The 12,597-nt window shown below is 33.6% G+C and overlaps 1 long non-coding RNA gene across 1 annotated transcript in view; it reads right to left on the bottom strand.

Moving 5' to 3' along the window:
• Nucleotides 1-3,226, bottom strand: part of LOC111085466 — a 10,281-nt gene extending 7,055 nt beyond the window's left edge. Inside the window, exon 1 of the long non-coding RNA XR_002610297.1 lies at nt 3,120-3,226. This is a non-coding gene — a long non-coding RNA (uncharacterized LOC111085466). The remainder of the gene's footprint in view (nt 1-3,119) is intronic.
• Nucleotides 3,227-12,597: the final 9,371 nt, after the last annotated feature.

The following is a 12,597-nucleotide window of genomic DNA, read 5'->3' as shown; positions in this document are numbered from 1 at the left end:
TTCAATAAGCAATCCTGAAAAATATTTGGGGGTGCTTAACTTTTTTCCAGGTGTATATAATCAAAGACTATGCGAATAGCGCTTTGAGTTTTAATAGGGATAAATCAATGACACGCTAACAATAAAAGTTTCGTAGATCTCCTTTATGTTGACCCTCAAGTTATAATCTTCGAGTTGCTTTGTAGTTGTTCGTTTTGTGCTACTGTTGTAGTTGCACGATCCAACATAAACATATGCTACAGGTTTGAATGTAATAGGCGAAGGTTGAGGCTAGCGTTAAGTTACCACCACCCCTTTTAATTCTTACATAACATTTGACAGTAATAGTACGAACGTTGCTTCAGAAGGCACAAAAATAGCACAATCAAACAACTGTAAAGCATCTGAAAAGCTCAAAGATCATAGCTTGATGGACCCAACTTAACCGACCTGCTTCCATAGCTGATTTTTAAGAGGCTCATTCTGCACTATGATCCTTTAGAGATGTTAGACAAATAACTTTCTGACAGCTAAAAGACGGGAGTTCAACGAGGGAAAGGTTAAAATAACAAAAAGAAAGAGATGAATACCACACACACACACTTCGTTATATTACATGTCACTTTCGTGTGGCTTCGGCCTCACATAGTTTGCTACCGATCTTATCGCTCAGTGAGCCCTCATTAGCAGCATTTAGACAATAAGATTGAAGTGACTTCCAAATTCGAACTGTTTGTGCAATTGATTACCTACTTAAAGAAAACCTCTAAGGGACCAATAAGAGTTCATCAATCAAATGTAGTCGAAGCAGATTCAGCTAATAACTCACAATAACTTGGTATACTGGGCCATCAGGGTATTTTCTTTCCTGAAATATGTACAACTGGTATTAGAAATGTGTTTAACTTTAAGAATATAATGCTTATTTTTCTTATGGGTCCAGACTTCTGGGACACCCTGTATAGAGCAGTGGTTCTCAAATTGTTCTTCTGCGGACCATTTCGTCGAGGCAAAAGACCCAACGGACCACTCATTTTCGCTTGCCACCACAAAACAACAACAACTCATTAGTGACTTACATTTTGAACCAGCCCGCGAGCTACCTGGAGGACCCTCGCGATCCATTAGTGATCTGTAGACTATACCATAAGAACAACTGATATAAACTATTATGTGCGAAGCTTACCTTTCTAGCTATTTTATTTTTCTGTCATAACTGCAAGTTTTACCATTGTGTTACATATGAGTTGTATTCGCACCTTAAAATATGTTTGTTTGTAATTAAGCACAAAGCTACACAAAGGGCTATCTGTGCTCTGTCCACCACGGGTATCGAAACCCGGATTCTAGCGTTGTAAGACCGCAGAGATACCCCTGTACTTTTAAAATATGAAAAATTATTATTTTATAATACTCGTAAAATGTTATAAGATAGGAAAAACTACAGTGATAAAATACAGGATTTTCTTAAATTGGTAGTAATGTTTGTGATCTTTTTTGACAAATAAAACTCAATAAATGTGCTAGGAGCTTTATAGACATAACTTTAATGTTATTAAATCAAGCTCAAGGCTGCTTTAAACAGATTTTAAAATCACTCATGTTAGCTCTGATTTTAAACCTTTTTTGATTTTCACTATGAATCTTTTATATAAAAAAAATCGTAATAAGCCTGTTTTTTCTGGTAAAACCAGTTTTCATGAATCCTTGATCTAAATAAAAAAATCCTTGAGCCACTCAAGAGAGCTTGCAACTCAAATGTTTTACGAGTTTGACACACTAGCATATTCAAGGAAATGAAATAAGCAATTGATCTTATAATGCACATATGTACGTACAATAGGTTTGTTAATAGCCTAGCTAGTCTTTCTCATGCATCAAAAAATGCACAGAAAACGTTTATAGGCTTATAATTGCTATTTAATTTGTATAAAAAATATTATTTGTGGTGCTAGAAAAATTAATAGGGACGATTCGAACTAATAAAAGTCAATTATCTAGCATCCTCCAATTTCTTGTGCTAAATATCAACTGTTTATTCTGGGAACAATACACACGTGTAGTTTTCGCTGTTTCGATGGTTATTAAATAATATGGGCAACAATCAGACTAAATAGACATATTTTCGCATTTTAACCTTTAAAAACCTAAGCATCGTCCAGACGGCCCTTGAACCACCAAAACATTGCCCCCCACCTCCGTTATTGAAATCTGACATGATGCTACTGTAATCTAGGCCAGCAAAGCAAAATGGAAATGGTTTTTAAAGGACGAAAACATGTTGCGATTATATTACGTTCTTAATGATAAATAAAGCAGGTCTTTTAAGTTTCAAATTGTTTTCGAGGCACAGATGCTGTTCTACATACAAGGCAACATTAAACTTGTAATTAAAATACTAAAATCCTGGGTTCGATTTTTCCGCGGTGGACACGGCAGATAGTTCAATGTGGCTTTGCTGTAAAATAAACAAAACTGTCTTGAAAATACTATATTTCCGTAAAGTTGAAAATCCACTCAACATGGAAGAATATTCATTAACACATAATTATTCTCTGAGATAAACAATTATGACAGTTCTATCTTAATCCTTTATTAAATTATTGAAAGAAAATAAACACGAAAATTAACAAGCAAATCTGAATGTGACTAACAAAAGACGAATAAAGAAACAGCAAATTGGATGTTATATTCAATAGGTTTAATTACCACAAACTTTGGGAAAGTTTAGTTTAACATATACTTTGACCTTGAAATTTGACGCTTTGGGCAAAAAGTAAAAAGCATTCTGTATAACGTTTAGTGATCGTTTCCTTTGCAACTTTCACGACGCCTCAAAGATTTGAAAATTATTTTAAACTGAAATGTAACAAATATTGATGAAATGCAAGCAGGAGCGTAACCTACTGTAAGTTTTGGCGGTTAAGTCCAAAATAGCAGTTACGCCTTAGAAAGTAATACACGGTATATACGTCACATAAATTTCAAGTGTGAAAAGAAATTATGGACTCACTTTTCAATTTAGAATTACGCCAACAATAAGGTAAGAGCGTCGTTTCTCCTAATAAAAATGATTTACATCTTTTATACCTTATAATTATAAAAATATTACATTTGCTATAACTTGAAAAACTTCTTACCCTACTGGACGATCATTTATTTCTTAACTATAGTGATCGTTGTGGAAACTTTCTTTCAAATGATTTTGTATCGTGTTCATTCAGTTATATTTTAGTACAGAAATATAAACATGTTTGCGTTGTTTACATTTTGGGTGGCGGAAAGTTTTAGGAATGTTACTATGGTTGGGAAAGCGAATTGAGCTTGGTTGCATAATTCACTATACGCATGCGTTTCATTAGACTAGAAACTGTACAACCAATAACACAAGTTACATAAAAAAGCACAATCTAGTATTCCGACATATATAAACAACTAAATACTAACAGCAAGCAAAACATTTTCCTACTAAAGTTGATGAATCATGTGGAACTATTGCTCTGGAAGTGTCTAACAATAAGAAACCAAACCTCGATAATTAACACGTTTGCTGCCATGTGTCCCACCGGTGGGTCACAGACAATTATGTTTCAAAGCCAAACTTCTCTTGTGGCATATGAGTTTCGGACACTGTAACTGCTCCTTGAATAGCACTAGGGTATGAATTATTAACATTACCGATGGCAATGAACGTGTTAATAAGCACAAAATGACTTTTCATAAAATATTTACCCTGTTTGCAATCTTGATGTTTTAGTTATATGCTCATATAGCTTTCCAATCGCAGTTTTTTTTCACACAGACTGTGAAGGTTCAGCTGAGGAACTTTTTGACATTACTCGTTAGAATTCGTATCCGACGAACGTAGTTTCCGTTTTCCTATTGTGGATTTGTGTGTGATGTCGAACAAAACATTCATAATAAACCAGGTAAAATAAGAAAAATGTCCTAATTTCGTTCTTATAACAGCGTAAAATAACACTTGAACTATTTTATACAGTTAAAGAAACATTTAGACTAACAGAAATTTTGCGGCATTCTACCTCAACGACAAAGAAAACTCGGAACTCCATAGACTTTGATTAAACGAACATAATAAATTCTGATAATTCGGTTAGGTAATTTCAATTGGTATAAATCACTTTAGAAACGGAATAAAACACGGTTCTATTTAATGGTTTAGATCACAACTGAAAATATTAGTGGGGTTGAAGGATTGTTCTTAATATGCTTGAACTTTTCTAACTTATCACAAAAATATCCAAAAGGAAAATTGAACACAACAAACCAACTAATGACATTTCGACTGATGCAGGTTTTAGAGGGACGGCGAGAATAAAATAAACACCGAGTTCACAAAATGTAATTTTAAAGTGATCATTCCCCAGTGGGGAAAATTGATTTGAACATCGCAATTCTTCCCACTGAAATTGTTATAGATCCTGTCAAAGAATTATAAAATGTCTTGCAATATTTATCATATTAGGTTTCAGAACCAACATTCTACTATTTATATCTCTGAAATTCTGTTTACACTAAAGTATCGTGATGTTTATATAGAACCATGTAAAGTGTAGGAATCTCTGACGTAAAAGCTCGCGTTTGTTTCTTCTTATCAATCCTCAGAAAATTCAGTCAACTGCATCTCTTTCAAACTACAGTATATGTAAAGCAACAGTCCTTACTTCAATCAATATTCAATGTCTATAGAGCAAATACAAAAATTTTCTTCATCTATTTTTTTTCTCTATCTCTCTATTCTGCCCCCAGTGGCACAGCGGTATATCTGCGAACTTACACTATAAGCAATCGGGTTTCGATACTCGTGGTTGGCAGAGCACAGATAATCCATTGTGTAGCGTTGTGCTTAACTACAAACAAACTCTCTATGCTGATTACATACATATCACTAATGCTCAATATTTAATTTTTAGATACTTTAGCTCTGTTATTTTTACAATTCAATGAAATTTTACAATAGAAATAGTGTAAAAAAAGTACGTGGCCGGTCTATGATTAGCACATCTATACTGTGAATCCGAGGTTTCACAGCTTGCATCCGGTAGCTCTGCACACTCTGGGGCCGTGGGTGCGCTATAAAATGGGCAGTAAAATCCCACTATTTGATTTAAAAAAAGAAAGAAAAAAAGGAGTAGCCCAAGAGCTGGCGATGGGTGCTGTTAACTATCTGTTTTCCTTTTAGTCTAACAGCTCAAAATTAGGGACAGATATCCCTTGTGTATCTTTCTACGAAATTCCCAAACAAAAAATACGGAGAGAGAGGATGACAATACGTGTCTCCAGAGGAGCCCCGACATTTTAGTTTATAAAGTGTAACATTTAAATTTATATGATTAGAATAAAGTTAGCAAAACAATGTTTTTGGTACTAAGAAGTACAAAATAAAAATAATATGTCCCTAAAATTAAAATATTGCAAAAATGCTGAAAACATTTACTATCTTATACTATTAACAAAACTTCAGAAATTAGCAACAGTACATAAAATCAATCGTACTGCATCTGCAAACAACACAAGAGTTTATAACAAGAGACTGGTATTTGTTTTGCTATTATTTTTATGTAAAAGACAAAATAGAATACATTCACAACGCGTTTAAAATACGTAATTGTTATGAGTACTAGAAGTGGTATATTGTTTCAAGACCTCAATAATTTACGATCGTCTGTTTGAATATATACTACTATATTTAACAAACTGACTGGAGTACCTGTCCCCTGGACAGAAGTTATGTAAATTCATGATTAATGATTGTTTGTTTGTTCGTTTTTAATTTCGCGCAAACCTACACGCTAGCCGTCCCTAATTTAGCAGACTAGAAGGAAGGCAGCTAGTCATCACCACCCACAGCCAACTCTTGAGCTACTCTTTTACCAACGAATAGTGGGATGACTGTCACATTATAACGCCCCCACGGTTGAAAGGGCGAGCATATTTGGTGAGACGGGGATTCGAACACGCAGATTGCAAGATGAGTGCCCTAACCACCTGGCCATGCTGAGCCCATGATTAATGAAAGGTTATCTTAGGACATGAAAAGTTGCTTCCCTTATATGTAATCGTAAAAAAAAAAAAAAACCATTAAAATGGCCATAAAAACTGCAAAACACAAAATATAAGCCGCAAGTTTCCATGTATCTCCCCATGGACCCAATAAACCATGCCAAATTTGGTGTAGATACATGAACAGGGGCGAAGTAGTGGTAAGAAACGCAAAATGTAAAACTTAAAATTTGTATGTATCTCCCTACGGACCCAATGAACCTCCATACCAAATTTGGTGAAGATCCATCTACAGGGAGCGAAGTAATTACTTGGACATAAAATAGACAGTACAGTTATATTTATATAGATTTGTCCGGAAAGTTCTCTATCACCAAAGGTTCAATAGACTAGTTTTTTGTAGCTATAGCTCAAAACCCAAAATCCCGGCTTATAGTGATCACTTAGAATCTCCAAACATACTTTAAAGAAAAAAAAAAAGATTCATGCAAAATGTGACCATCACGTGGGTTTGACATCAGTCGTTCCATTTCAACATTAGTGAAGCACGTGAATTTACACTATATTAGCTGTTTTTCAGTAATTATAATAAACAAGCTCGTGTATAATTTTATTATACGTTTAAAATGAAGCGAATTATTCCTCCTATACAACCAACATAATATTGTACTCGTACAAATACTGATGGTTTTAAAGCTTTGTTTAAAACTGTTAAGCAATTGATTATGATACATATTTATTATTTCATTATAAACGAGCTTTTTTTTTTAGTTTATTTCCTGTACAAACTCAGTAAATACTTACGTGTTTTCTCGTTTAGTGTGTGTGTGCATTTTCATGCATATCACCACACTGATATGACATTACATCAGGCGTTCTGGGCTTTTTCCCGCCTCTTGATTCCCCCCACCCCCATTTTTACTGGCCAAATAAACAAAACAACTACGTCACAGCAATGACATGATACGGTTTATTCGAACACTTGATCAGCAATTCAGCGATTTATTTCTCCAGCTGCATATTTCATGGTCTAAAATGTCATTTTTCCAAACTTTATCCCAATGTAGAATCTTGTTGATTTTAAACCTATAAGTTAAGCTGTGTTATTTAAATCAAACCTTTTATACATCAGTCGTATATCTATTATTTAGTATTCATACATATAAAATCGTTAATCTGTAAATTGACTTCGTGGTCACATAGCATAACGTTTTCTTGCAGTTTAGATTTAATCTCCGAAATTAAATATCAATTTACATATTTCACTTTAATCACACACACCATGAAAATTGTTTATTCTAGAAATTCGGGCATAGCTTGACAAGTACTATCTGCGCTAGCTGTCCTTACTTTTTTTACTGGTAGACGGGAATGCAGCTAGTCAACAGCATTTACTGCAGACTCTTGGGCTACTGTAATAGAATAGTGGAATTTTATCATGTGGTAGTTTCAGTTACTATAAACATCTTACTATCAAGCACTATTGGGTTAATCTTTCAGCTGAATTGGAAACTACTACAACTGTCATTCTAAAACACAGCTTCAAAGTCAAAAGCTCATTTTAGTGTCAACGCAACGCGAACCTTGGATCGTAAAATTTACAGTCCGGCCGTCTAAAAGCGTTGAAATATGTAGGTGATGTAATATCATATATGCAAATGATGTTATAAGGTAACTTTTCTTTTTCGTTTAATAACACAAGATTTTTAATTAAAATTTATATTATAATTAAGACGATATAACCCGTTTTTCAAGGGTTAAATATCAGAAATAGCATTGTTAATAAGAATCCCCTTCCAGAGCAAAATAAAAAGCTTTTCATTTAAAATTTGACATTTTTTTAAACCTTGATAGTTTTCTAAAGTTTAAATTACACGGATTTTAACAAGTATCAAGAATGTTTGCCAAGTACTGAAAACGGTAAATATTTTCTTATCCAAAACCTGGACTAGCCCTTTAGCAGAGTTTATGACGACTAAGAGATTTATTGACAAATAATTTTATTCAGATAGCTATAACATTTATACAACTCATGATTTTGGAAAACAATTCTACTTCTACATCAAGACATTTTATAAATGTTATCATATAATAGAAAAATTATATTTTGATCTTCTTATCCGAAACTTTAATAATATATAAAAAAACAATAATGTATAAAAATAATACATATACAAATTCAACCTGTTCTTCGTAGCATAAATAGCGAGATTTTACTACAAAAACAAACGTTATATCACTAGAAGAAAGTGTTTACAATTACATTGTTAACCTATAAGGCTTAGTCAAAAAAATAGTAGATCAACTAAGGAAAATGAACTTCTCAAAAATGGGGGTTGAGTAAGTTATATCAAACCGATTTTGAAGAGGAAAATCAGTAAGTCACGTGATAACCAGGAGCCCCCCCCCCCCCCACAGCGGAATGTCTGCAGACTTACAACGCTAGAAACCGGGTTTCCATACCCGTGATGGGCAGAGCACAGATAGCCCTTGTGTAGCTTTGTGTATAATTAAAAAACAAACAAACGTAATCAAGAATAATTCACTCTGAAAAAGTGACGTAAGTCACGTGGACACAAGATTGCTTCCACAACATGTCCTTTCAACCAACGCTGACCTCTAACAGCTGGATACTGAAATTCTTACTTCTTTAATTACCCGTGGTGGGCAGAGCACAGACAGCCCTTTGTGTAGCTTTGTGCTTAACTAAAAACAATCTTCTTTAATAAATTAGTAGGCTTTTAAATACATCTACACTTTAGCTTAATAACTGAAACGACTATGAATTTCTTCCTTCCGTAAGTAGTATATAATATATCCGTAATCAGGTATTTTTATGTAACATTTTTCTAAATTTCCATGCAGTTTCTACATATATATTTGTGAAATTCTCAATGACAAGCTGTCTCAAGGTTTCGCTGTAAGTGGAAATTCATCGGTTGTGACTGATAAAACGCTTTCTTCTGTGAAACTCCGAAAGGTTTTATGGCTCGTCTTCCTTGGCTTATTTGTACTTTTATATACATTAATTGCACGATTACTGCGTTTTCGGGTGGTAAAATTTCCTTTTGTTTTAGCCATGTTTCCAACACGAGTGCAAATTACAAATTCTCGAAATGAAATATCTTAGTGCTTGCAGGCACTGTATCCAGTTGGGAACAAGTGACAATCCGTGTGACCAGGGATACTATTTCATTAAACAAGAGCGAGCATTGTTCAACCCCTCCCCAATCAGCACTGAATGTGACATGAAGGACCTTTACAGTCAGAGCGGCGAAAATAAGTGCGGAGATAAAATATAAACGAACTATCTCTTAAAAATAAAGCTCCAAACAGCAATTCTTATATTTTATTGAATAAAACCTACAATATGATCGCAGAATATTTCAAAAGAAAGGGTAGTTGGTCTTTCACCTAAATAGTCTGCCTAAGAGCGTAGAAGAAAGTAATCATGGTAAAGGTGAATAGCCGTAAGGTATAAAGAGATATCCAATAGTCAGAAAAAAAGGATACACAGCATAGTATGATAGAACAAGCAGAGTACGGGTTAGTATTAATAAGGTGAAACTGAATATATAAAAATTGATAATAAAAGAGTGTTTGTTTAGTTTGTTAAGATTTATCTTTATACACTTGTATATGTATATATAAAGAAAAAAGCTATGGCTCTTGTGATTACACAAGACTATAATTACAAGAAGGTCATTTCTTTTCTTTCTAGCCATTGTTGACAAATACACACATAGACATCATCATTTCATATTGATCAATGTGTAACAATGAACGCATACAAAACTATGCTGAAATATAACCTAGTACGTAATAATGAACGCATACAAAACTATGCTGAAATATAACCTAGTACGTAATAATGAACGCATACAAAACTATGCTGAAATATAACCTAGTACGTAATAATGAACGCATACAAAACTATGCTGAAATATAACCTAGTACGTAATAATGAACGCATACAAAACTATGCTGAAATATAACCTAGTACGTAATAGTGAACGCATACAAAACTATGCTGAAATATAACCTAGTACGTAATAATGAACGCATACAAAACTATGCTTAAATATAACCTAGTACGTAATAATGAACGCATACAAAACCATGTTGAAATATAACCTAGTACGATACTTATCCTTACAATGACACAATGATACCAGATAGATTTGTATAACGCTTTATACGTGAAAATACACACACACTCCAAACGGTTATCGACATGGGCGCCTGCAGGAACGGGCAAAAGAGGGGCATTTGCCTCCCTTTACATTTCACAAAAATTGCACGTATTGTGATGTAAACCTAACATCGTAGTTAAACTAAATATTGTTTAGTAATCTTTATTAATACTGTAAATTTGTTTGCGTTTAAGCACACATTCTTTTAGTCTGTTGACCTACACTGTAAAAGCTGATCCCTTACATACATGTTTTGCCCCCCCCCCCCGAAAATATATTGGTAAGTGAAGTGGGTAACCTTATATATTATCTACTTATCACTGTTTTACTTTTATCATAGCTTAAAATTACGACAAATTCTGATATTTACATAAAAACTCATTAACAAATATTTTCTTATTAAACCAAAATCAAAAACGATTATCCACTTACATATGATGGAAAAGTGACTTTGTACAAAAAATTAACGCTTTGATCGTATAGCTTTCATACAGTAACTGAAAAAGTAACTTTATAAAAATTCGTTTAATAGAAAACTATTATATAAATCACCTAATTTATACCTGTTACTAAATCTTCGATGTCTTGGTCTTTCTAATTAGTATAATTTATAGAACATTTTATTTAAAAAACACGTAATGGAACATCTTTTTAACAACTGTATAAAGGTGGAGGAAAACCTTACATGTGTGCCAATCCTTTTACATGTATACAGGTAAATGCTTTATACTGTAACCTTTGTCTATGAGTCTCAAGCTAGCCTGTGGACTTAATTGGAAGTTAATCTGTTCCAATAAGCAATAAAGAAACTTGTACAAGTTGGATTGGCATAGCTTAGAATTATATACAACCCACTGGTTGTAACCTGTGGGTTTTTTGAATATCAGATTTTTTGTCTGACCATAGTATTCAAGTCAGGTATTTCCAGAGTTCTGTCTTTGCACAACCAAAAGGTGGAAAATCAAAATGACATATCACAGCTGTGGGACTAGAAGTACAATTTCCAGCCAATGACACAATCATGACATCTCCAGTGATCAACAATTTGACTAACATCTACTCTGTAAGACAAGTACGTGAATTCATCAGGATGTTCAAACCAGGCATACACCAAACTAATCACTAAGAAAACTACAGTATTTCTTCATGTCAGAATTTTAATTCAATTATGATCACTCAAAGACTTAGTATACCTTTGTGCATCCTGGAACTCTAAACCAGCAGTACTATGTCAACCACCAGTAAGCAGTATCAGCATTTTACTAAGGAATGTGGATTTTTCTATTACAACTCAGGATTCCTGGTCTTTAAACCTAAATACCTATTATGTTCAAACAGTTTCTCTCTTGCTCTTGATTTTGCCCTTGATTTAGGATCTTGTTCTACTGCCTTTGACCCCAGTCAAACAGTATAGATGAAGACGTCTGGACAGTTTTGGTAATAGAACAATGTTTGTTAATAAAGAATTCTGTATTTAAAACTACATTTGCCTTTGTTTCTCTTCCTCTACTGTTTTTATTCAATTTATTCTTTCCTTAATTGTCCTAAAATTCTATTTCATGGGAACTTTTGGTTTTTCTGCTGGACATCAGCATACCTGAATACCATATTAGTTCACTAATGTAAAATTCAATGTTCATACTTCCAACAGTACTGGCACTGAAGCAGCTACATTGGGGTTTCAACATGCCTCCTATTAATAGCAATTCGTTTCAATTAAAAATAATTATTCTTATTATTTATATGATGTTTTAAAATTACATTTTGTTCACTACAATTTCATTCTTTTTACAATTTATAATGCTCATATCCAAAATTATTTCTTATCTTGAGCCTTCACTACAGCTAGTTCCAAGTATAAACATGAAAATATGTTTTGTATACAAACAGCTTTCACAAATATAATTTGTACCTGTAAAAACATATCACATTAAAAAAAAAATCTCCCCACTGACCACTACTCAGTCAGGAAATTGTTCAGACTCCAGGACTCATAATTACTGTTATATTTGAGTGGGCAATATAGTGTGACACAAATGATAATTGTGAGAATAATAATCAGATGTCTGTTGGTTTATATCTTTTAAAACAAATATGCAAAGCCACACAAGGGCTATCAGCATGTAGCCATTCCTAATTTTGAACTGATAGACTAGAGGGAATCCAGTCAGCCAACAGCACCAACTGCTAACTCTTGTTTAGTGAGATTTGACTATCTCTCTTATGATGCAGCTACAGCCCAAAAGTAAGGAGCTCATTTTTGCAGCATTGGGATTCAAACCACAAACCATCAGATTAACAGTCCTGATGTGGTAACCACAAGGACATGTCCAGCTCAGGTATCTAAAGAGTAACATTTCAGTCATATTTCACAGTTTAAAACATGTTATTTAATTAATAT

This window comes from Limulus polyphemus, unplaced genomic scaffold, assembly GCF_000517525.1.
Source record: "Limulus polyphemus unplaced genomic scaffold, Limulus_polyphemus-2.1.2 Scaffold405, whole genome shotgun sequence".
In the NCBI taxonomy this organism is placed as follows: Eukaryota; Metazoa; Arthropoda; class Merostomata; order Xiphosura; family Limulidae; genus Limulus; species Limulus polyphemus.
This window is presented reverse-complemented; position numbering and strand designations above follow the sequence as displayed.